A 23411-nucleotide genomic window follows, 5' to 3' on the forward strand; every position below is an offset into this window, starting at 1 on the left:
AATTGAAAAAGACATCAGGTTTACCTAGCTAGAACAAAGTGACCTTCCTTGCATTGTTACAGTATATTACCCAGTTTATCTGCTCTGCATAGAAACTAACAGTTCTTGATCGTTAGGAGAGAAATTTATTTTGTACTTATTTGCTGCGCTTAGCTTTTAAATAGTTTTTCTGGGAAAACCTAGCGTAGTTTTCGCGTCTCGTATTTCAGTGAGTGTTTCTTGATTATCAGAGTAGCTCATCAGAAGATTATCTTGGGAATTTGTCACCGTATAGAGTAGGGTAAACATAGTCATGTGTAGGGACTGTGGTTGTTGTGAGCGGACGCAAGGAGAATTGGCCACTCTTCGGGGGCAGGTGGAGGCTTTGTCTGTTAGGCTCATCGAGCTCGAGGCGCAGGCGTCGGCTCGTAGTGGCGTTGGGGCAACTGTGGTGAGACCTATGCCTACTTCGGTGGCCTTGGAATCACATGGAACCCCTGATGTCGCTGCGTCTTCCGGCAGTGAGCATCTTACCGGTCAGCCATCACTCCAGGGTGAATGGCGGACAGTGGTGGGCTCGCGCGTGCCTGGCCGAAAGGCGAAGGTGGGATCTGGCCACGTGGCAGCTGCCTTACCCCTTTCCAACAGGTACGGGGTGCTTCCTAGTGGTGATGACATCGTTTCCGAGCCACCACAGGATGCCTCGCCTGTTGGGCCAGTGGCCGATTCTCCGGCAAGGTCCCGACAGTCACAGAGGGCGGGCCTATTAGTTATAGGGAGCTCCAACGTTAGGCGGGTTATGGAGCCCCTCAGGAAAATAGCGGGTAGGTCGGGGAAGAATGCCAGTGTGCACTCGGTGTGCTTGCCGGGGGGTCTCGTCCGTAATGTGGAGGAGGCCCTTCCGGCAGCTATTGAACGCACTGGGTGTGACCGGCTGCAGATAGTAGCACATGTCGGAACGAATGACGCCTGCCGCTTGGGTTCTGAGGCCATCCTTGGTTCCTTCCGGCGGCTGGCTGATTTGGTGAAGACAACCAGCATCGCACGCGGAGTGCAAGCTGAGCTTAATATCTGCAGCATAGTGCCCAGAGTCGATCGCGGTCCTCTGGTTTGGAGCCGTGTGGAGGGTCTAAACCAGAGGCTCAGACGACTCTGCGACTATAATGGTTGCAAATTCATCGACCTCCGTTATTGGGTGGAGAACTGTAGGGCCCCCCTAGACAGGTCAGGCGTGCACTACACACCGGAAGCAGCTACTAGGGTAGCAGAGTACGTGTGGCGTGCACACGGGGGTTTTTTAGGTTAGAGGGACCCCCCCCTTGGGCGAAACGATAAAATACCTGACGGCTTACCAGAGAGAACATCAGCATCGTTGATAAAGAACGTCCGTCCTCAGAGACCAAAAACAGGAAAAGTTAACGTAATATTGGTAAACTGCAGGAGTATCCAGGGCAAGGTTCCTGAATTAGTATCGCTTATTGAAGGAAATAGTGCGCATATAGTATTAGGAACGGAAAGTTGGTTAAAACCGGAAGTGAACAGTAACGAAATCCTAGACACAGAATGGAATATATACCGCAAGGATAGGATAAACGCCAATGGTGGAGGAGTATTTATAGCAGTAAAGAATTCAATAATATCCAGTGAAGTTATTAGCGAATGCGAATGTGAAATAATCTGGGTTAAGTTAAGTATCAAAGGTGGGTCAGATATGATAGTCGGATGCTTCTATAGACCACCTGCATCAGCAACCGTAGTAGTTGAGCGCCTCAGAGAGAACCTGCAGAACGTCGTGAAGAAGTTTCGTGATCATACTATTGTAATAGGGGGAGACTTCAATCTACCAGGTATAGAATGGGATAGTCACACAATCAGAACTGGAGCCAGGGACAGAGACTCTTGTGACATTATCCTGACTGCCTTGTCCGAGAATTACTTCGAGCAGATAGTTAGAGAACCAACTCGTGAAGCTAACGTTTTAGACCTCATAGCAACAAATAGACCGGAACTTTTCGACTCCGTGAATGTAGAAGAGGGTATCAGTGATCATAAGTCAGTGGTTGCATCAATGACTACAAGTGTAATAAGAAATGCCAAGAAAGGAAGGAAAATATATTTGCTTAACAAGAGTGATAGGGCACAAATCACAGAATATCTGAGTGACCACCATCAAACGTTCATTTCTGAGGAAGAGGATGTGGAACAAAAATGGAAAAAATTCAGAAACATCGTCCAGTACGCCTTAGATAAGTTCGTACCGACTAAGGTCCAAAGCGAGGGGAAAGATCCACCGTGGTATAACAATCATGTACGAAAGGTACTACGGAAACAAAGAAAGCTTCATCATAGGTTTAAGAGTAGTCGAATCATAGCTGATAAGGAAAAGCTGAACGAAGCGAAAAAGAGCGTAAAGAGAGCAATGAGAGAAGCATTCAACGAATTCGAACATAAAACATTAGCAAACAATCTAAACAAGAACCCTAAAAAGTTTTGGTCATATGTAAAATCGGTAAGCGGATCTAAATCCCCTATTCAGTCACTCGTTGACCACGATGGCACCGAAACAGAGGACGACCGAAGAAAGGCAGAAATACTGAATTCAGTGTTCCGAAACTGTTTCACTGCGGAAAATCGTAACACGGTCCCTGACTTCAGCCGTCGCACGGACGCCAAAATGGAAAATATTGAAATAAACGATATCGGAATTGAAAAACAACTGCTATCACTTAGTAGCGGAAAAGCATCCGGACCAGACGAGATACCCGTAAGATTCTACAGTGATTATGCTAAAGAACTTGCCCCCTTTCTATCAGCAATTTATCGTAGATCTCTGGAAGAACGTAAAGTACCTAGCGACTGGAAGAAAGCGCAGGTCGTTCCCATTTTCAAGAAGGGTCATAAATCAGATGCGAATAATTATAGGCCTATTTCGCTTACGTCAATCTGTTGTAGAATAATGGAACATGTTTTATGTTCTCGTATTATGACGTTCTTAGATAATACAAATCTCCTTCATCATAACCAACATGGATTCCGCAAACAGAGATCATGTGAAACTCAGCTCGCCCTATTTGTCCAAGAAATTCACAGTGCCGTAGACACTGGCGAGCAGATTGATGCCGTATTCCTGGACTTCAGGAAGGCATTTGATACGGTTCCGCACTTACGTTTAGTGAAAAAAATACGAGCTTACGGAATATCGGACCAGGTTTGTGATTGGATTCAGGATTTCGTAGAAGAAAGAACACAACATGTCATTCTTAACGGTTCAAAATCTGCAGATGTAGAGGTAATTTCGGGAGTACCGCAAGGAAGCGTGATAGGACCTTTATTGTTTACAATATACATAAATGACTTAGTTGACAACATCGGTAGCTCCGTGAGGCTATTTGCAGATGACACGGTTGTCTACAAGAAAGTAGCAACATCAGAAGACTCGTACGTACTCCAGGAAGACCTGCAGAGGATTAATGAATGGTGCGACAGCTGGCAGCTTTCCCTAAACGTAGATAAATGTAATATAATGCGCATACATAGGGGCAGAAATCCATTCCAGTACGATTATGCCATAGGTGGTAAATCATTGGAAGCGGTAACGACCGTAAAATACTTAGGAGTTACTATCCGGAGCGATCTGAAGTGGAATGATCACATAAAACAAATAGTAGGAAAAGCAGGCGCCAGGTTGAGATTCATAGGAAGAATTCTAAGAAAATGTGACTCATCGACGAAAGAAGTAGCTTACAAAACGCTTGTTCGTCCGATTCTTGAGTATTGCTCATCAGTATGGGACCCTTACCAGGTTGGATTAATAGAAGAGATAGACATGATCCAGCGAAAAGCAGCGCGATTCGTCATGGGGGCATTTAGTCAGCGCGAGAGCGTTACGGAGATGCTGAACAAGCTCCAGTGGCGGACACTTCAAGAAAGGCGTTACGCAATACGGAGAGGTTTATTATCGAAATTACGAGAGAGCACATTCCGGGAAGAGATGGGCAACATATTACTACCGCCCACATATATCTCGCGTAATGATCACAACGAAAAGATCCGAGAAATTAGAGCAAATACGGAGACTTACAAGCAGTCGTTCTTCCCACGCACAATTCGTGAATGGAACAGGGAAGGGGGGATCAGATAGTGGTACAATAAGTACCCTCCGCCACACACCGTAAGGTGGCTCGCGGAGTATAGATGTAGATGTATGAAGAAATGAAATTGTCATGAGAAAATCGATAATTACTTATCAAAGACTTGTAGTAACTCTGAGGTACTTGGCAACTGCCAGAAGCTAAGGCGATCTGAAATTTTCTGCTATCGTATCACCGTCGTCGCTAAGCCACATATTTCCGGAAACATGGCGTGCCGCACGTGGAGTACTGTAGCACTTCAGCTGGTCTGCGACAGTTCAGTAGCGGCCACACTTCGCACAAGCCAAACACAGACAGTAACACGCACAGATTTTTCGGTCGGTGATTCATTCGTACGCAGTGAATTGTCTGCGCAAACACTGTCTCTACAGACAAGTCGGTGCAAACGCCTGAGAGTGAATAGGGCTAACTGGAAAACATTTACATTGATTTTTAACTTTTCCTATCCATTTTCCACTGGTTGTTTAATTTCTTTTTTACTGCTGATTGTCAATGTACTTGTAACTGTCCGAAAGCCTCAAACGCTGAACGATAATTTGAAAAAGTTTTTAAGGCAGATAGTTGTTCGTTTAGTGGCATTACTCTGCAGAAAGATACAGAAGACAGAGTGATACTCGTAAACATCCCTAAGTGGATTTGTTACTGCGTATGGCACCAGAGATAGTACCACTCGATCGTAATCGCCAGCCTGAGAAAACAGTCATTACCCATGACTCTTGTGTTTTTCGCAGAAAGTTATTCGTAGTAATGATTCGTATCTGCTTTACGCACAAACGATGCTCAAAAATTTTTCACCGTCTACGCTTGGTGGCACCACCGTCAGTGTAGAGGAGAGCAAAGACGTCTGGCGTCTCGTCTGCACCTGTCTACATCGATTTCAACAACGCCTGACTGCAATGTCAGGAGGAGTTTATGTTACGGTGAAGATATTTTTGGCAACGAACAACGTTGCTTTCACGAACACCTTATAACTCGACTGCAGTTACTAAACGGGAAGTTGACACTGAAAGCTAAGTATAATAATATTACGATAAGATTGTTGGTTACATCCATTTGAACGTCAATTTCATAGCCAGACTCAGGATTTCTATAACATTTAAATTATAAGATCTCCACCACTAAAATGACAACTACAGTTCTGGTAATAGGACTTAATTTGAGGTGCGACAGTTATATAGTGTATCCCTTTTAATTTCGTAACATTGTTGGAGATTTTCGTTGCATCAGGTCCCGACTCTAACGATTTGTTTCACTAATTACTCACGATACAGGTTAAATAGCATTCGGGGGAGGCTACAACACCGTTTCACTCCTTTCTCAACCACTGCTTCCAACCCACGAACTTTGAATCTTATAACTGCAGTGTGTTTTCTTTACAAATTGTTGATAAACTCCCGCTCACTATATTTGTTTGTCTGCTACCTTCAAAATTACAGAATGTATTCCAGTCAACATTTTCAAATGCTGTCAAAAAAGTAGATTGCCCTTAGTGTATATAAACAACTACAATCGTAACTGTCCCTGTTGAAGACTGCTGAAATACACTGTAGGAAAAAAAAGACACTTCATAAAGCAGTTATGCGAGAGGGACCGAAATCCGTAGATGCACATGTACAGACAAACAAACTATTGCAATTTCAGAACAATTCTAATTGAGTGAATAATGCGTTGGTCCATCTCTGGCCCTTGTCACTGATTGCTAACGTTGCTGGATGTCGTGTGGGATGATGTGCCAGAGTCAACCAAAATGTCGCAATACGTCGTCAAAATCTCGATACGGTAGGAGGGACGTACCCATAATGCTTCAAAAGTTCTCAACTGGGGAGTGATCCCGCAAACTTTTCAATCACGGTTTGGAACGCACGAAGACAAGCAGTACAAACGTTCGCTTTGTGACGCTTGGTATTATATTGCTGAAATGTAAGCCCAGGATAGCTTGCCACGAAGGGCTTCGAATTTCATCAACTTACCGCTGTGCTGTAAGGGTGCAGCAGGTGATAACCGAAGCTGTCCTGGTATGAAATGAAATGGCAGCCCAGATCATTTACCTATGGATGTTTGGCTGCATGGCACGCGACAGTCACATTGCTATCCCACTACTGTCCAAGACATCTGTAGATACGTCTTCGACTTCATTGATTGAGTAAAACTCCAAAGAGTCCGCTTCGTGGCAAGCCGGATGGGCTTACTTCAGCAAGATAGTGCCCATCCTTGCACGGATAGAGTTTCTACTGGTTGTCTTCTTGCTTGACAAACCCTAGATTGGTCAGCACCCTTGGAGCATTATGGACAGAGCCCTCCCAGCATCTCGGGATTCTGACGATCTAACGCGCCGGTTGGACAGAATTTCGCACGGCATCTCTCAGCAGGACATCCAACTACTCCATCAATGAACGACAAGTTGAATAACTGCTTGAATAAGGGCCAGAGGTGCAGCAATGCGTTATTGACTGGCTCAGGTTGTGAAGCCCTTTCTCTTACTCAAATCATCGAATTTTTTTGAAATTGTAATCGTTTGTTTGTCTGCATGTATATCAACATATTTCTGCCCCCCCCTTCCCCCCCCCCCTTGCTTAGATGGGTAGTAATGTGCTCGCCTCCCATGCAAGCGGGTCCGGGTTCGATTCCCGGCCGGGCTGGAGATTTTCTCCGCTCGGGAGTTGGGTGTTGTGTTATCTTCATCATCATTTCATCCTCATCACCGGCGCACAAATCGCCCAATGTGGCGTCGACTGAAATAAGACTTGCACTTGGCGATCGAACTTTCCCAGATCGGGCCTCCCGGCCATCGTTACCATACACTCATATCATTTCTTTTAGGCTACATTACAATAATTCCTTCCTAAATTTTGAGAAAACGCTGTATTCAGTTATGTAAAAAAATAATCATACTAAAAACAGATGTAGCGCATGAACAGGAGTAGTAAATATGTTTGAATTTTCTGAATGTCTCGTTATACATATTGATGAAAACTTGAACTGGGGGAGGTGTATTACTGAGCTTCTTAAACAAGTATGTTAATCTCCTTTACGGTCTTCACATAATACCTAGTCTTGGAAACAAACGAATTAACCTCCTAACTCATTTTGCACGTTGCTACTCAATAATTTGGATACTTCTTCAAGTATTTTAACTGTAGCATCACAACACAGTTTTTCGCTTGTAAAATTCGTCATAAATAATGCGTCACAAGTTGAGAATGACAGTCATAAATTTGTCAGTGTCTCAGAAAGTAGTTCAGTATACATCAAAAATTTTGATTTTCCACACAATAACACAAATGTCTGACAGGTAGCAAAATAAGTTTCAGATCTAACCTACAGTCATTTCTCCTGGAAAAGTCTTCATATTGCATGTACTATATTTTATTAAAAGAAACCTAGTTTTTAAGTGTAGTTTCATGACTACAAATAAACACGTAATACGTTTACTAAAGTTGGGGCTCTTCATGCTTACATAGCCCGTAATGGAATGAGTGGAGCGTCCTCAACACACGAACGGTAGCCCATGAGATTCTTTATAATTATGAGACCTGAGGAGAAATAAAGCAACGGTCTTGGATTTGTATAACCGTTCATGTCAGTCGTAATAAAGAGTAACAGATACACAGTAAACAAAAAAATTTAATCCAGTTTTGAAGGAACCAATATTTTTAGGATACCTTCTTCTCTTATGACAAGAGATGTGAATTGTATGTCGTTGTCGAAGCAAACGCAGCGAGAGAGGAAAGTTAAGCGAATGGAGAGCTACGGAAAAGAAAATAAGCTTCAGCAGAGAGGAACACATGAGGAACAGCCGTACGTAAAAGCGAATGCTACGTGAACCTCATTAAGAGGCTAAAACAGAGAGTAAAGAGATTTACTCTGGAGGTCTAGCGAAACAGCTTTTCCTCGCCACTTATTTTATTATTAAACCTCACATTTCCGTGGCTTTTGCGTTTAATTTGCGGTTTGTATGTGATTCATTAAGCAACTAATTAAGAGACATTATTGTGGATTTGCTCAGTCAGACCACAGTTCAGCAGAGAGAGATAATGCTTTTACATTAACGGCATCGCTGGCTACTGAATTAGATCCTGTGGCAAAATTACATTAAATCAACATGTGCTGCGGGTGACGCACAGTGCAAACCAACCATTCTAATAAATAATTTGATTTTCCATGAAACGAGATATATTTACCTTGTTACGCTTCACTACGTTAACTAGACCAGCTTATTCGTCACGATTTAGTGTCTGTAATCTGTAAGTGTCGCTTCTGTCTCGCGAAGGAACTGACAGATTTACTTCTTTCTGGCATTTAAAGAAGTCAGAAGAGTTTCAGACTTCATGTTTTGCATCACACTCTTATATATTCGTTGTTCTGTTCGCTTATAATGCACAGAATTATAACTGTTGATTATTTACGTTTATGGGACCAGCACTAGATCAGAACCAGACTTACAAATCGTGAACTTTGCCAACTGTGACGGAATAGACTCCCATGCGACTGTCGGATTATAATTCTTTTTTATGTTTAAGATGTGTTGTGCTTAGAATAACTATATCCTAATACCTTCCAAATTTTACATGTAAACCGAGCACTGCAAACGGAGCACAGCAGGAGTAACTAGTACCGTACGTGAGACAGCATTAAGGAGCTTCCTGGCAGATTAAAACTGTGTGCCCGACCGAGACTCGAACTCGGGACCTTCGCCTTTAGCGGGCAAGTGCTCTACCATCTGAGCTACCGAAGCACGACTCACGCCCGGTCCTCACAGCTTTACTTCTGCCAGTATCTCGTCTCCTACCTTCCAAACTTTACAGAAGTTCTCCTGCGAAACTTGCAGAACTAGTACTCCTGAAAGAAAGGATATTGCGGAGACATGGCTTAGCCACAGCCTGGGGGATGTTTCCAGAATGAGAGTGAGTCGTGCTTCGGTAGCTCAGATGGTAGAGCACTTGCCCGCAAAATGCAAAGGTCCCGAGTTCGAGTCTCGGTCGGGCACACAGTTTTAATCTGCTAGGAAGTTTCATATCAGCGCACACTCCGCTGCAGAGTGAAAATCTCATTCTGGAAGCATTAAGGAGATTTATAACAAAATTTCGTGGCAGACGCAGCAATAGAGGCATGGTGTATGACGGAGAGGCTAACTCTAGAAACTCTGAGAGCGTACATTCCAGGAACAGAGGGGCAATATATTACATACATTACCGCTAAACAAAGACGATGAAAAGGATCAGGGAAAACAGAACTCATGCAAAAGCCTACCGACTGTCGTTCTTGACATGCACCGTTCACTAATCACTAATGGAACAGGGGCAAGAGGTGCAGTCATGAAATCTGCAGCGATACCACAAGGCGATGCTGATAGCTCGAGTCCAAATTATTTTTAACCATGCCGTTCCTCTTTTTGCGGTGATATATCTATAGAAACTTGTTGTTGTTGTCTTCAGTCCTGAGACTGGTTTGGTGCAGCTCTCCATGCTACTCTATCCTGTGCAAGCTTCTTCAACTCCCAGTAGCTACTGCAACGTACATCCTTCTGAATCTGCTTAGTGTATTCGTCTCTTGGTCTCCCTCTACGATTTTTAACCTCCATGCTGCCCTCCAGTACTAAATTGGTGATCCCTTAATGCCTCAGAACATCTCCTACCAACCGATCCCTTCTTCTAGTCAAGTTGTGCCACAAACTCCTCTTCTCCCCAATTCTATTCAATACCTCCTCATTAGTTATATGATCTACCCATCAGCATTCTTCTGTAGCACCACATTTCGAAAGCTTCTGTTCTCTTCTTGTCCAAACTATTTATCGTCCATGTTTCACTTCCATACATGGCTACACTCCCACTTAAACATATTTCTTTATTTACGACAGAGAAGTGACTTACAAGTTTTCATAGATTTAATTTTAATTTTTTAATGGATCGAAATATTTTCTTAACCAGATACCAGGACATTGCCTTCATATTCACATTCACATGTCAGATTACTTTACAAATGAGTTAATTTGTTAGGTATTTGGGTGATAAGGATGTAAAATCTTTATCGCTAAAGGCGCTAGTCACTACTGGTGTTGGTTTTATTAGTTTCGAATCTGCTCATGGATGAGTACAGTCTGGGTAATTTGTGCTCCGTTTTAAAAACAGCTAGTTTTCCACGCGTATCAATGTTTATGCTGTATCTGATGAACTGTGTGTCGTACAACGATATAGTTTTCCATGTACATTCAACGTTATATGTGGATACTGTATGCAAAATTTGTTGGCAGTGGACTTAGTAGTAAAAGCTAATGAATTAAAACGTCAGTCCTGAGGTTGGAGTTTTACCAAGGGAACAACGAAATTGTAGTAAGGGCCTTTATTATTTTGTGGGCGGCGACAGCATGAGAGTGTTTCGAATTTATTTGAAATTATGTTCTCTTATTGTCAAAAACTGCTTTCGGTAATTTGAGCGCAGTGGTTTAGGCGGTCTCAAGATATATACACAGATGCTAACGCTAATATTTGGCTCGTTGTGTTAGACCTGTAACGCATTGTTATTCCTCTCAATAATTAGCAGTTTAAAATCTTGTATTTGATCGATAATAAAAATATGAAATACTGACAGTACAATTTTTGTGAGTCCTGACAACCGTTAGAAAGGCAAGCTGCAAAGATCCTTTTAACTGATTAGTAATATAGACATGCGAGATGTGGTAATCAGAGCACAAGAGTTAACTCCTTAGTCTCTTATCACTTGTTGGACATCTTGTTTAAATATCTCGATTCGTTTTCTATTTACATAGCTTTAGTCCAGTGGTGTCTGAGGAGTGAAATCAGAACGGGTTCCATTATAGCTTAGTAATGACTCTAGAATATTTCATTTTATCAAAAGTGGCATGCAATTAGCATGAACAAAAAAGAATATATTAAAAATTCACATAAAGAAACCAATGATATGCTGCGTAAATGCATCCAAATTTTGGAAACCCATTTATCTTAGGAAACTACGAGTTTTACGAATAAAAACATAAAAGTTATGCTGTCAACGCAACCCAGTCCCGATGTACATAAAAAAGACAGAGCTGTAGAAGGGCCTAAAGATTCTCACGAAAATTCAGAATTACGCTGATAATTTAAGTGCTTCAGAATAACAAAGCTTCAAAGCTTCATACAGTCACCCTGGCAATTTTTGCAGTAGCGTAAAACTTTGATCTCCATGTTCTGGAACAGTGCAAAACGTCCTCACCAACGCCCGCGGATTTGTGGACGTTGTACTGCGATTTACATCGGCGCCGTCTCGGAGATCTGTCTCTGAACTAACAAAGCGCTCCATTGATTCAGGCTGAGACGCGCCTCCTTGTTGTAGGACAGGTGCAAGACCCGCCCGAGGCAGGCCATAAGTTGTACGGAGGTGAGGGTGTGGATATTTTACCAAATAAGCGCGCCTCCACTGACGGAACAGGTTCTGCCGACCTGCAGATTACAGGGTCACTTATCATGTAAGATACTTCCTATTTCTTTTACAACAGAAATTTATTGCATAGGCCACATGTACAGTTAACTTACATTGAAATAGAGATCGTAAACATGAGTGTGGCACTATTTACAAGAAGTAAATTAGAATCAATTAGAAAATGTTCAACAGAAATATCTGCATATTCGTGCAAAGAGGAAATGCACTTTACAAAAAACCTATCAGTAATGTTCTGAGTCAGCAGCGCTATATACAGGAAGCCTCACGCCTATATCCATGGCGCTCGTTTTACGGACGTCAAAGCAGTTACCAGAAGCTTCACTGTGGGTGGTAACGCATTCCAGACACCCCCAGGTGCACGGCCACCGAGAGACATCCCAGATAGGCATTGTTAGAGGCCATAGGGGCAACAATTCCATGGCGAAAGCATGCATCAGTGAAGAGAGCGAGCAGCCTTTACGCACTGAACGATGAATCAAGCCGGGAAGAGTGAGATGGCCATTATAGAATACACGGGTCGTAGCTCCACGAAGGAGACGCAGGACGGATTGCGACGTCGGTGGTAGTATCCGGGTATTCCACATTGCCAAGCACCCATAGCATGTAGTCGTGATCGACCCGTTCATACGCTACCAAAAGTCCAGGCGAATGACGAGCGTGAGGAAGACCTACTATGTCCTAGTAGCGACAGTGCGGATGATATTGCCACCTCTCAAAGGAGTTTGATCACAGGAAAGCGTGTACTGGGCCATTCATTAAAACTGTGCAGCCAACAGACGGATAAAGATCTTCTTCTTGCTGATGAGCAATATCAAGGAGTGGTAATCTCACTCATCGGAATCTGGAGACCGTCGATGAAATCGTCTCGAATTAGCACGAGAGGGGACATTTCCATCCACCCTAGCGCCATTAGGGGTCGAAATGTTCATTAAAACTCCAGTAGAAGGCCATTAGGGCCAGGCGACTTGTTCGTAGAAGCGGCCTTGGTTTCATCATGGACTTTGCCCTCCATGAGGTTCGCAAGTGGATACATCTTTGCACACCATGAACCGAGCCAAATGAGAGCTTGGAGACCACTGTAATTTTGGCACAGTGGTGACGTTGTTCAGAGTTCAGCATAGCATAATGTGTATGGAGACTATATGGCGTTGGTTATCTAAGTGCTGCCTATCATCAGTCGTAAGAACATTAACCAGACTCCTGTGATGGTGACGCCGTTGCCCTACCACATTATACACAAATGGACGCTCCTGCACTAACCAGTCATATCTGCATGTACTTCAAGGTGATGACGAGAGGGATGTCATTTGTGTCTTTTCACGATGCACCATCACCTGATGTTCTGCTAAGTACAGCATCACAGAATATTCCCAGGTAATGGTGCTACAGAAATTCTGTGTTCGTTGCACCATGCCACGACCTACCTTCTGTAATCAATCAAGGGCTAGCAGAGGGCAGACTTTGCGCAGAACACCCACCAAGACAGGGCAGGCAGAGATGCATCACAGCATCGACAACAAGGTGTCCACGTAATCTCATTATGCTGCCAAGTGAAATAAGACGGACTGTGATCAGGTTTCATGGCCCCCGAGCACAACAAACCCTTTGGCTGCAAAAGTTGATTGGACACATATGTTTGCGTCATCATCAGAGAAGACAATGGACCAGACTTCAGTAGCCTGTACGGCACCGACAATATCATGGGAGACGTAAACACCATAGAGGAAAGTGAAAGGATGTATAGCGAAATGCGTTAACCCCAGACGACCGTCATGAACATGCTCCCAAAAGTTCGCAAGGTTGAGGTTCTAGAGAATTGCCACTAGCACCGCACATGGAGAGCGATGGGTCAGTTGGTCTTGGGGTGCCTTCCAAGATCAATGCTTCCTGTCAAACCAGCTCTTCATTCGCCAGCGTCATGTACACAGCGGATGAAAAATGAATTGCAAGAACATCTTGCGACGAGAGACGCAATCCGTCCTGTACAAACCGTACTACTTCATATGTTATTGGACGTTCGTGATCCAAAGGAAACGTTAATTTAACCGTCGGTTGGCAATCGGAAAACGCCACGATGGTCGGTGAATTCTGACAAGAAGAGAAGCCACTGCACAGATGTCAACAAACGCACGCTGGCTCGCAAGCAGCACGGCAGTTGAGACTCAAACAGGGCGTGCTCGCCTCACCACTGCCGAAAGAAGACGGGCTTTAATACATCGTACAACTGCTTCTATCAAGGTTTGGCGCTGCAAAACCTTTGAAACATATGTACAGAGCATGTTCGAAGCTATGTTTGAGGACATTTCTCACATTCTTTCATTACTCTTTGTAAAACAAATAAAATGTTAATATCATTCTATGAAGTAATTTTCGCAACAAACTGAAGAAAGATGTTGATCGACTTCCATATATTTTAAGAAAAGTGAGCTGTCTCTATTTAGAGCAGGTCCGGCCAACAACGTTGCCAACAGTTAAAGTGAGCTCCCCACCAGTTTCAAGTGCAAAACCACCAGAAAACCACTCACAAAAATGCCCCTACTTTCATAATCGCTAAAATTTCCACTAATTTTTTAATTATTATGAAAGGGAACAATAAGTATATTTGTGGTGTCACCGCCAGACACCACACTTGCTAGGTGGTAGCCTTTAAATCGGCCGCGGTCCGTTAGTATACGTCGGACCCGCGTGTCGCCACTGTCAGTGATTGCAGACCGAGCGCCACCACACGGCAGGTCTAGAGAGACGTCCTAGCACTCGCCCCAGTTGTACAGCCGACGTTGCTAGGAATGGTTCACTGACAATTACGCTCTCATTTGCCGAGACGATAGTTAGCATAGCCTTCAGCTACGTCATTTGCTACGACCTAGCAAGGCGCCATTACCAGTTAATATTGAGATTATAAAACATGTACCGTCAAGAGCGATGTACACCAATTATGGATTAAAGTTAGGTATTCCAGCAGCAACGTACCTTATTGGCTATATTAATTACATTGTCCTGTTCCAGACCTCACGCCAGTTTGCGTGAGCTTAAACGCGTGCCTTTCGGCTACCTCCGAGTGGCTTGGCTGTCTTGCCAAGTCATTACAATATTAGTAATTAGTTTCCTTTATTATTAAGTAATAAAATATTCACAAGCATTAAATGAACATACAGTAAATAAATCACCAACTCAAGGTAAGGTTCTATAACAACAGCTGATTATATAAATGAACTGGTCTTCTTCAGATGAATCATTTTTGTCTGCATCGTCATCATCAGTGGCGGTTTCAGATCGATAAGATTCTTTGGTACTGATTTGGCTTATAACGTTTATTGGAATTTCGTACTCGTTGCAGCATTTTCCTTTCAACCCCAAACCACAGCGTATTCTTAATATAGCAGATAACAGATGTAACTTAATTCTATTCCTCCGCTTGTTTTTTTATTACCTTCAGTAGTCTCTCAACATCGGCATTGGAATGAGGCAGTATTAGGAGAGTAATCGCTAAAGTTGCTTCTTCCTCATATCTGAATTCCCCTTGAGCATCCTGGAAATGCAATACTTAATTCCATATTTTTTTTTTTTTTTTTTTTTTTTTTTTTTTTGTCTGTGGTCACGTTCGAGTTCGTCAAGTGAATCATATATCTTGCTATAAATCCTACACTTTTATTGAACTGAACCATTATATCAATTACAATTTCTTTGTTATGAGTAAGTGCTTGTTCAACACTTATTCTGGAAATTTTTTTCATCAACGTCAAATTTTCTGCTAACCTGTATTTTTATTTCTTAAATCAGACTTACTATAAATGTAATGCACCGGTTACGCAACATTTCTTCACCTTCCCGTGATAATCCTTTTTCTCTCATTGCAAGCAAGTGCTTTTCAAACCGGAATCCCAGATAACACCTTCGATCGAAGAAATCACGTGTATTTTGTGTAAAAATATTACGTTTATTTGCAGGTAATGTAACTTTGCTGACAAGCACATCTATCAGGTTGGTCAATTCATTAAACTGTTTGGTCTGATCTGTATCTTTCGACTCGAACTTTTATTGACTCTGTTTATGTCAATTAATATTGGATATAAAAATGAAATATATGCGTAATTAATTTCGTTCGCGTACATAGAGTGCAATAACTCTGACATGTGACACTTCTGGTAGCTGTAGTCCAAGGTTTATGTTAATTATGCATTCTGTGTTCCTGTGGTGATATTTCCATAGGAACTTTCACCCCTAGGACACATTCTTACCTAACCGACAAGTGAAAAAAGAAGTTTGATAGCTTTAGCTTTAAAATTTTTAAGTGTAACGAAATATTTCCTTAATAATTTCACCACCTATTTCACTATATAATGGATTATATTTCTATTCATTGATAGCTCTGAAAGTATGACGAGACAGTGATTCAGCCTGATCCTTTTTTACCCCCTTATAGCTTGAATTTCCAAAAACAGTGAAATATGTATTTCTTTCATTTCTAATCGAGAAGCCAAATGCAAATTTTCATAGATTTAGCATCGAAAATGCGTTTATAATTATAAGTATTTCATTAAATATTTCATCTGCTATTTCACCCCTTTACGGGATGAAAGTCTGAAAACACTGAAATACTAATTTTTTGTTTGTAACTGAGAAATTGAATACCAGTTTTCATTGATGCAGCTTCAAAAATATCTCAATAGTTCGTTGATAATGATTTATTTTCAAGTAAAATTTGAGGCACTATTTCACCCCCCATAGGGGATAAAATTCCAAAAATTCTGAAACTCGTATTTCTTTATTTTTGACCGAGAAAGCAAATATCAATTCTCGTAGGTCTGCTCCATAATTGACGTAATAGCGCCATAGTTTCAAAACCTTTTCACCCTCTGTTTCACCCAGTTTTAGGCTGACTTTCGAAAAATCCCTTCTTAAACGACACCTATAGCAATAGCTAAACACCCACTCCAAATTTCAAGTTTCTGTCATTAGCGGTTTCGACTGGGAGATGATAAGTCAGTGAGTGAGTTAGTAGGGATAGAAAAGAAAAAAAGAATATATTTAGTTAGATATCTTCTCTTTGCTACATGAGCGCCATTTTGAGTCCAAGGAATTGTATCTTACGAAAAAGTTTAATAAGAAATATTACTATTATTCCTGGCTGACATCGATTTCTATTCAGACTCCTTATATTAGGTCAGCTACACCCTACAGAGTAGTGGGAGGAAGTAGGAAGGTCTTTTATTCTGTCGTCATAAAAAGAGAGTTTACGTTTGTATACGCCTAAATTTAGAATAGGAAAACAATATGGCCATGAAAGTGTGATGGGTTTCTTTGTAAAAGATGTCGATCTTCTAGTGTATTTAAGATCGATACTTATGCAATATATTAGCAATAATAAACATGCTGACATTCTATACAACACTTTATTATTAAACAACAGAACAGTAAAACAAGAGCTTTGCAGTCAAATAAACAAGGAGCACAACAGAGATCGTTGTTCTTTCTCCTCAAAATATGTCTGATATAACAATGAAAACTAACTCTATTGACGAAAAAAGACCTTAAAATTATCTACAGGCTAACAAGGTCCATAATACAGATATTTATTATACTTTTTCATACTAAATGTCGTGTGAAAATGTAAACAAATTCTATTTGTGATACAAGAATATGATAATGTACAAATAAACAAGGTGCACAATACGGAGCGTTATTATTTTTCCTCAGACTAACTCTGCTTTAACAATGAAAAGAAACTCTCTTGATGACACCAGAAGGTGAAATTATCTCCAAGCTGAAACATGTATAAACTAGAATAGTTTTGGTGTGGTTGATGTTACCACTTTGCAACATTATTTATGTATCCCAAATTATGTGAAGTTGGCCTCCTCTGTTCAAAACTTGAAAAAATTTTTGGTTTACATTGGGATATTCCTTACCAAATTTCTTCTCCATCCTCAGTTAATAAGTACAAAATGTGCGTTTTCGTGAGTACAGAGTGTGAAATAATATAGAACAATGACTAATCTTAACATTAACTGGAGCTCTGTAGAAAAGCTGACGCACATTTTTGGGCTATGCAATATTCTTGCTGATTCAGTCGGCAACCCTAAGGTTGATTTGATGTAGTTCTCCATTCGTATGTCTCGCTGGATCTGTAACTGCGCAGTGGTGCGCCAGACTACATTGACACCTGTACTAGCCAGGATGACTTCTGTCCCAGAATACTGTTTCGGGGTCTTGCGGGCGGATATTCCAATCCCGCGCCGAGCGTGGAGTCAAGAACGCTCCCAACAACAACATTCGTTATTAAGCACAGATTCCATTAATGAGGTCGACATCTGCACCTGGGAACTAGTTGGCGGATGTGGGCACATGAATTTCTCAGCATAACATAGCTGGCAACGTGCGTGGGCTTGCACAGTGATTCACGGCTGGAAATAGCTTCGTGGCCGGCGAGTTACAGCTGCCCCACGTATAATGCATGCAGCCCCACGTTGCCGGCAAGGGTTAGCAAACGCAAACGCAAACGCCACCCAGGAGGTTTGAAGTCCGTCGGCGTGTCAGACGATGACACGTTGGACCAACGACTGGCATAGAGTTCGGCACGGCGTTGGTAGAAGTGGGAAGCTCAAGAGCAAGTGTAGCTAGTAACTAAACGGTGTGTGTGTGTGTGTGTGTGTGTGTGTGTGTGTTGTGACGGGAGCCTGCATCCTGTCTCGGAAATGGCTGCAGAAGCATTGCGTTTCACGATGGCACGAAGAAACCGCAGCGCACCACCATGGTGGACCAATGTGCTGCAGAAAGCTTTGCCAACATTGCTTCAGAACCCAGTGGCTGGTTGAGAGGTACATGAGTAATTTGAAAAGTTCTCTGAAAAGAATAGAAAGGAACGGCATAACTCAGTGAAACTTTTATTTTATTTTTCAGTGTAGTCTCCCAATATAGCAATGTACTTGTTCGACCCAATGCCTTGATCAAATGTCGAAAATTAGGCTCCTCCAGCCATGCAACGTACCTGTCAACCTCGGCTGTCAGTTCATCGCTTGAAGAGAATCTCAGTCCACCGAGGAAGTTTATGAGCTTGGGGAAAATATGATGGTCTGATGGAGTCAAATCAGCCGAAAACGGCGGCCGTGGCAACAATTTGTGTCGTAGTTCATGTTTTTCTACGATCCCAAAGAGATTTCTGTGTGGGCGTGCATTGTCCTGATGGAAGATAACTTTCTTCCTTGCTAAATCTGGTCTTTCTTAGGGTATCTTTTGCTGCAATTGGTCAAGGACGTATGATGTCCCGTAATTGTTTGACCCTTGGGAAGATAATCAATCTGCAGAATCCCTTCCGCTTCCCAGAAAACTGAGGCGACGACCTCTCCAGCCGACCGTACTGCATTTCTGCAAATGCTGTTTTTGGTGGTAGTTAATGAACAGTTTTGCACTGCCTTGACCGGTGTTTTGTGTTTTTGGCGTACAGTGCTGGACCGAATTTTCATCTTTGGTCACACCGAGCAAAAAAAAAATCATCATCATCATTTAAGACTAATTATACCTTTCAGCGTTCAGTCTGGAGCATAGTCCCCCTTATAAAATTCCTCCATGATCCCCTATTCAGTGCTAACATTGGTGCCTCTACTGATGTTAAACCTATTACTTCAAAATCATTATTAACCGAATCCAAGTACCTTCTCCTTGGTCTGCCCCGACTCCTCCTCCTACCTACTGCTGAACCCATGAGTCTCTTGGATAACCTTGCTTCTCCCATGTGTAACATGACCCCACCATCTAAGCCTGTTCGCCCTGACTGCTACATCTATAGAGTTCATTCCCAGTTTTTCTTTGATTTCGTCATTGTGGACACCCTCCTGCCATTGTTCCCATCTACTAGTACCTGCAATCATCCTAGCTTCCTTTATATCCGTAACCTCAACCTTGTTGATAAGGTAACCTGAATCCACCCAGCTTTCGCTCGCATACAACAAAGTTGGTCGAAAGATTGAACGGTGCACAGATAACTTAGCCTTGGTACTGACTTCCTTCTTGCAGAAGATAGTAGATCGTAGCTGAGCGCTCACTGCATTAGCTTTGCTACACCTCGCTTCCAGTTCTTTCACTATGTTGCCATCCTGTGAGAATATGCATCCTAAGTACTTGAAACCGTCCACCTGTTCTTTGTTCCTCCTATTTGGCACTCAATCCGTTTATATCTCTTTCCCACTGACATTACTTTCGTTTTGGAGATGCTAATCTTCATACCATGGTCCTTAAATTTCTGATCTAGCTCTGAAATATTACATTGCAAACTTTCGATCCAATCTGCCATCACAACTAAGTCATCCGCATATGCAAGACTGCTTGTTTTGTGTCCACATGTCTTAATCTCACCCAGCCAGTCTATTGTATTCAACATATGATCCATAAATAATATGAACAACAGTGGAGACAGGTTGCAGCCTTGTCTTACCCCTGAAACTACTCTGAACCATGAACTCAATTTACCGTCAACTCTGCTGCCTGACTATCCATGTATAGACCTTTAATTGCTTGCAAAAGTTTGCCTCCTATTCCATAATCTCGTAGAACAGACAATAACTTCCTCCTAGGAACCCGGTCATATGCCTTTTCTAGATCTATAAAGCATAGATACAATTCCCTGTTCCATTCATAACACTTCTCCGTTATTTGCCGTAAGCTAAAGATCTGGTCCTGACAACCTCTAAGAGGCCTAAACCCACACTGATTTTCATCCAATTGGTCGTCAACTAATACTCGCCCTTTCCTTTCGACAATACCTGAGAAGATTTTCCCCACAACGCTGATTAAAGAGATACCTCTGTAGTTGTTACAATCTTTTCTGTTTCCATGTTTAAAGATTGGTGAAATTACTGCTTTTGTCCAGTCTGATGGAACCTGTCCCGACTACCAGGCCATTTCAATTATCCTGTGTAGCCATTTAAGACCTGACATTCCACTGTATTTGATGAGTTCCGGCTTAATTTCATCCACCCCAGATGCTTTATTGCATTGCAATCTATTGACCATTTTCTCCACTTCCTCAAATGTGTTCCTATTTCCATCATCATTCCTATCCCATTGTACATCGAAATCTGTAACATTACTGATCGTATTTTCACCTACACTGAGCAACTCTTCAAAATATTCCCTCCACCTGCCCAAGGAATCCACAGGATTCACCAGCAGTTTTCTTGACCTGTCCAAAATACTTGTCATTTCCTTCTTACCTCCTTTTTGAAGACTGCTAATTACACTCCACAATGGTTTTCCAGCAGCTTGACTCAAAGTCTCCAACCTGTTTCCAAAGTCTTCCCAAGATTTCTTCTTGGATGCTGCAATTATTTGTTTGGCTTTGTTTCTTTCTTCAACATAACTTTCTCTGTCTAACGGAGTTCTAGTATACAGCCATTTTTGATACGCCTTCTTTTTCCTTTTACAGGCTGCCTTGACTGTGTCATTCCAGCAAGCTGTTTGCTTCATCCTACTTTTACACACTACTGTTCCGAGACATTCTTTAGCCACTTCTAGTACTGTGTCCCTGTACCTTGCCCATTCCTTTTCCAATGACTATAATTGACTACATTCAACTAACTGGTACTTTTCTGAGATCACTGTTATGTACTTGTGCCTGATTTCCTTATCCTGAAGTTTCTCCACTCTTATCCTCCTACATACGGACCTGACCTCCTGCACTTTCGGCCTCACCATACCAATTTCACTACAGATTAAATAATGATCAGTGTCATCAAAGAATCCCCTGAATACACGAGTGTCCCTCACAGCCTTCCTGAGTTCCTAATCTGTTATTATATAGTCAATGACATATCTGGTTCCCCTGCCTACCCAAGTATACCGGTGAATGTTCTTATGTTTAAAAAAGGAGTTTGTGATTACTAAGCCCATACTGGCACAGAAATCCAAGAGTTGTTTCCCGTTCCTGTTGGCCTCCATATCCTCTCCAAATTTACCCATAACCTTTTCATACCCGTCTGTTCGATTTCCAATCCTGGCATTAAAATCACCCATGAGCAGAACACTGTCCTTGTCCTTTACTCTAACAACTACATCACTGAGTGCATCATAAAAACTATCCATCTTATCTTGATCTGTCCCTTCACAATGCGAATATACTGACACAATCCTAATTTTTTTGCTAGACACTGTCAAATCTATCCACATCAGTCGTTCGTTTACATACCTTATTGCAACTACGCTGGGTTCCATTTCTTTCCTGATGTAAAGCCCTACACCCCATTGTGCTAGTCCTGCTTTGACTCCTGACAAGACCTTGTATTCTCCCACATCCTCTTCTTTCTCACCCCTTACCCGAATGTCACTAACAGCTAAAACGTCCAGCCCCATCTTACTTGCAGCCTCTGCCAGCTCTACCTTCTTCCCAGAGTAGCCCCCATTGATATTAATAGCTCCACATCTCATTACCATTTGTTAGCCAAATCGAATCTTAGGAGTCCCTGGTTTGTCAGTTAGAGGTGGGACTCCGTCACCTCCAAAGGTCCGAGGCATTTTGCTCTGATTGTTGCCAGAATCATATTTAAAATACCAGGGAAGCACGTTGCTAGTCTTACTACCAATACGAGTGTTAACATCGAAGCTGTTGCTACCAAATGTAAACTATTTTGTCCACATGAGAACAAAAAAAAAAATGGCTCTGAGCACTATGGGACTCAACTGCTGAGGTCATTAGTCCCCTAGAACTTAGAACTAGTTAAACCTAACTAACCTAAGGACATCACAAACATCCATGCCCGAGGCAGGATTCGAACCTGCGACCGTAGCGGTCTTGCGGTTCCAGACTGCAGCGCCTTTAACCGCACGGCCACTTCGGCCGGCACCACATGAGAACATTTGAATATGGAGGAGCAGAGTCCTTCAGCATGTTCTGAAAATGAACATAAAATTTCTTTACTTTCACACCTGTCCTTACGACAGACTTAGTTACTGCTCGAATTTCGATCTTTTGTATCTTCCAAATCACTTCACTGGACCAACAACACAGACGTTCTCTCCACAGATCTCTAGCCAGGGCATTGAGGCGTCACGTTTTTCACACATAAAGAATAACCTATAATTAACCACACTTAGCCTGTGCTAGCATAAGGTGGTGATTTTGCAACTTTTCAAACTGCCTTCGTATTTTCGGCAGCCGAAATCACAACAATATAATTTCTGCTTCAGCTCAACTGCTGCATTTCACATCATCAAAGATCTTTCGTATTCATTCCTATCTAAGCCTGGCCGTTCCATTTTTGTCGTCAGTCATTCCTATAACCATTTTTTCAGTAACTAATAATGTCATGATATGTGCACAGTTAACCTATCTTTTCGATTGATCGAGTTCATTATTAGAATTAATGTTGGACTATATGCTCTGTTCTCGATCAGTCCACAAGTCTCCTACAACACCAAACTTCAAAGGTCGTTTGATTCACAGCTAGCTTATTCAAGTACGACATGTGCTGCTTGCTTCTTTCCCCGATCTTGTGACTGTCATTTAACCGACGGATAACCAACACCCTAATGGGTATCGTTTTAATACAATTTGCGTACTTCCAGTGAACTGCTCTCAAACAGTGAGGGTATATCCTTTACATCACCTGCGGAGACAGTGTCTTTCAATGCAAAAGTAGGACGTTGGTAATCTGTTGATAACTGGTCCAAAAGATTCTCTCCACAGCAACACGTAATTTTGTTATTCTGTTCTTTATTATTCCTTCGGACTCTAGATACTGATTCATATTCTGTCTCCTACGTTTTTAAATATGTATATTTGAATTACTACAGCGTGAAACTTCCTGGCAGATTAAAACTGTGTGCCCGACCGAGACTCGAACTCGGGACCTT

This window comes from Schistocerca nitens, chromosome 9, assembly GCF_023898315.1.
Source record: "Schistocerca nitens isolate TAMUIC-IGC-003100 chromosome 9, iqSchNite1.1, whole genome shotgun sequence".
Lineage (NCBI taxonomy): Eukaryota > Metazoa > Arthropoda > Insecta > Orthoptera > Acrididae > Schistocerca > Schistocerca nitens.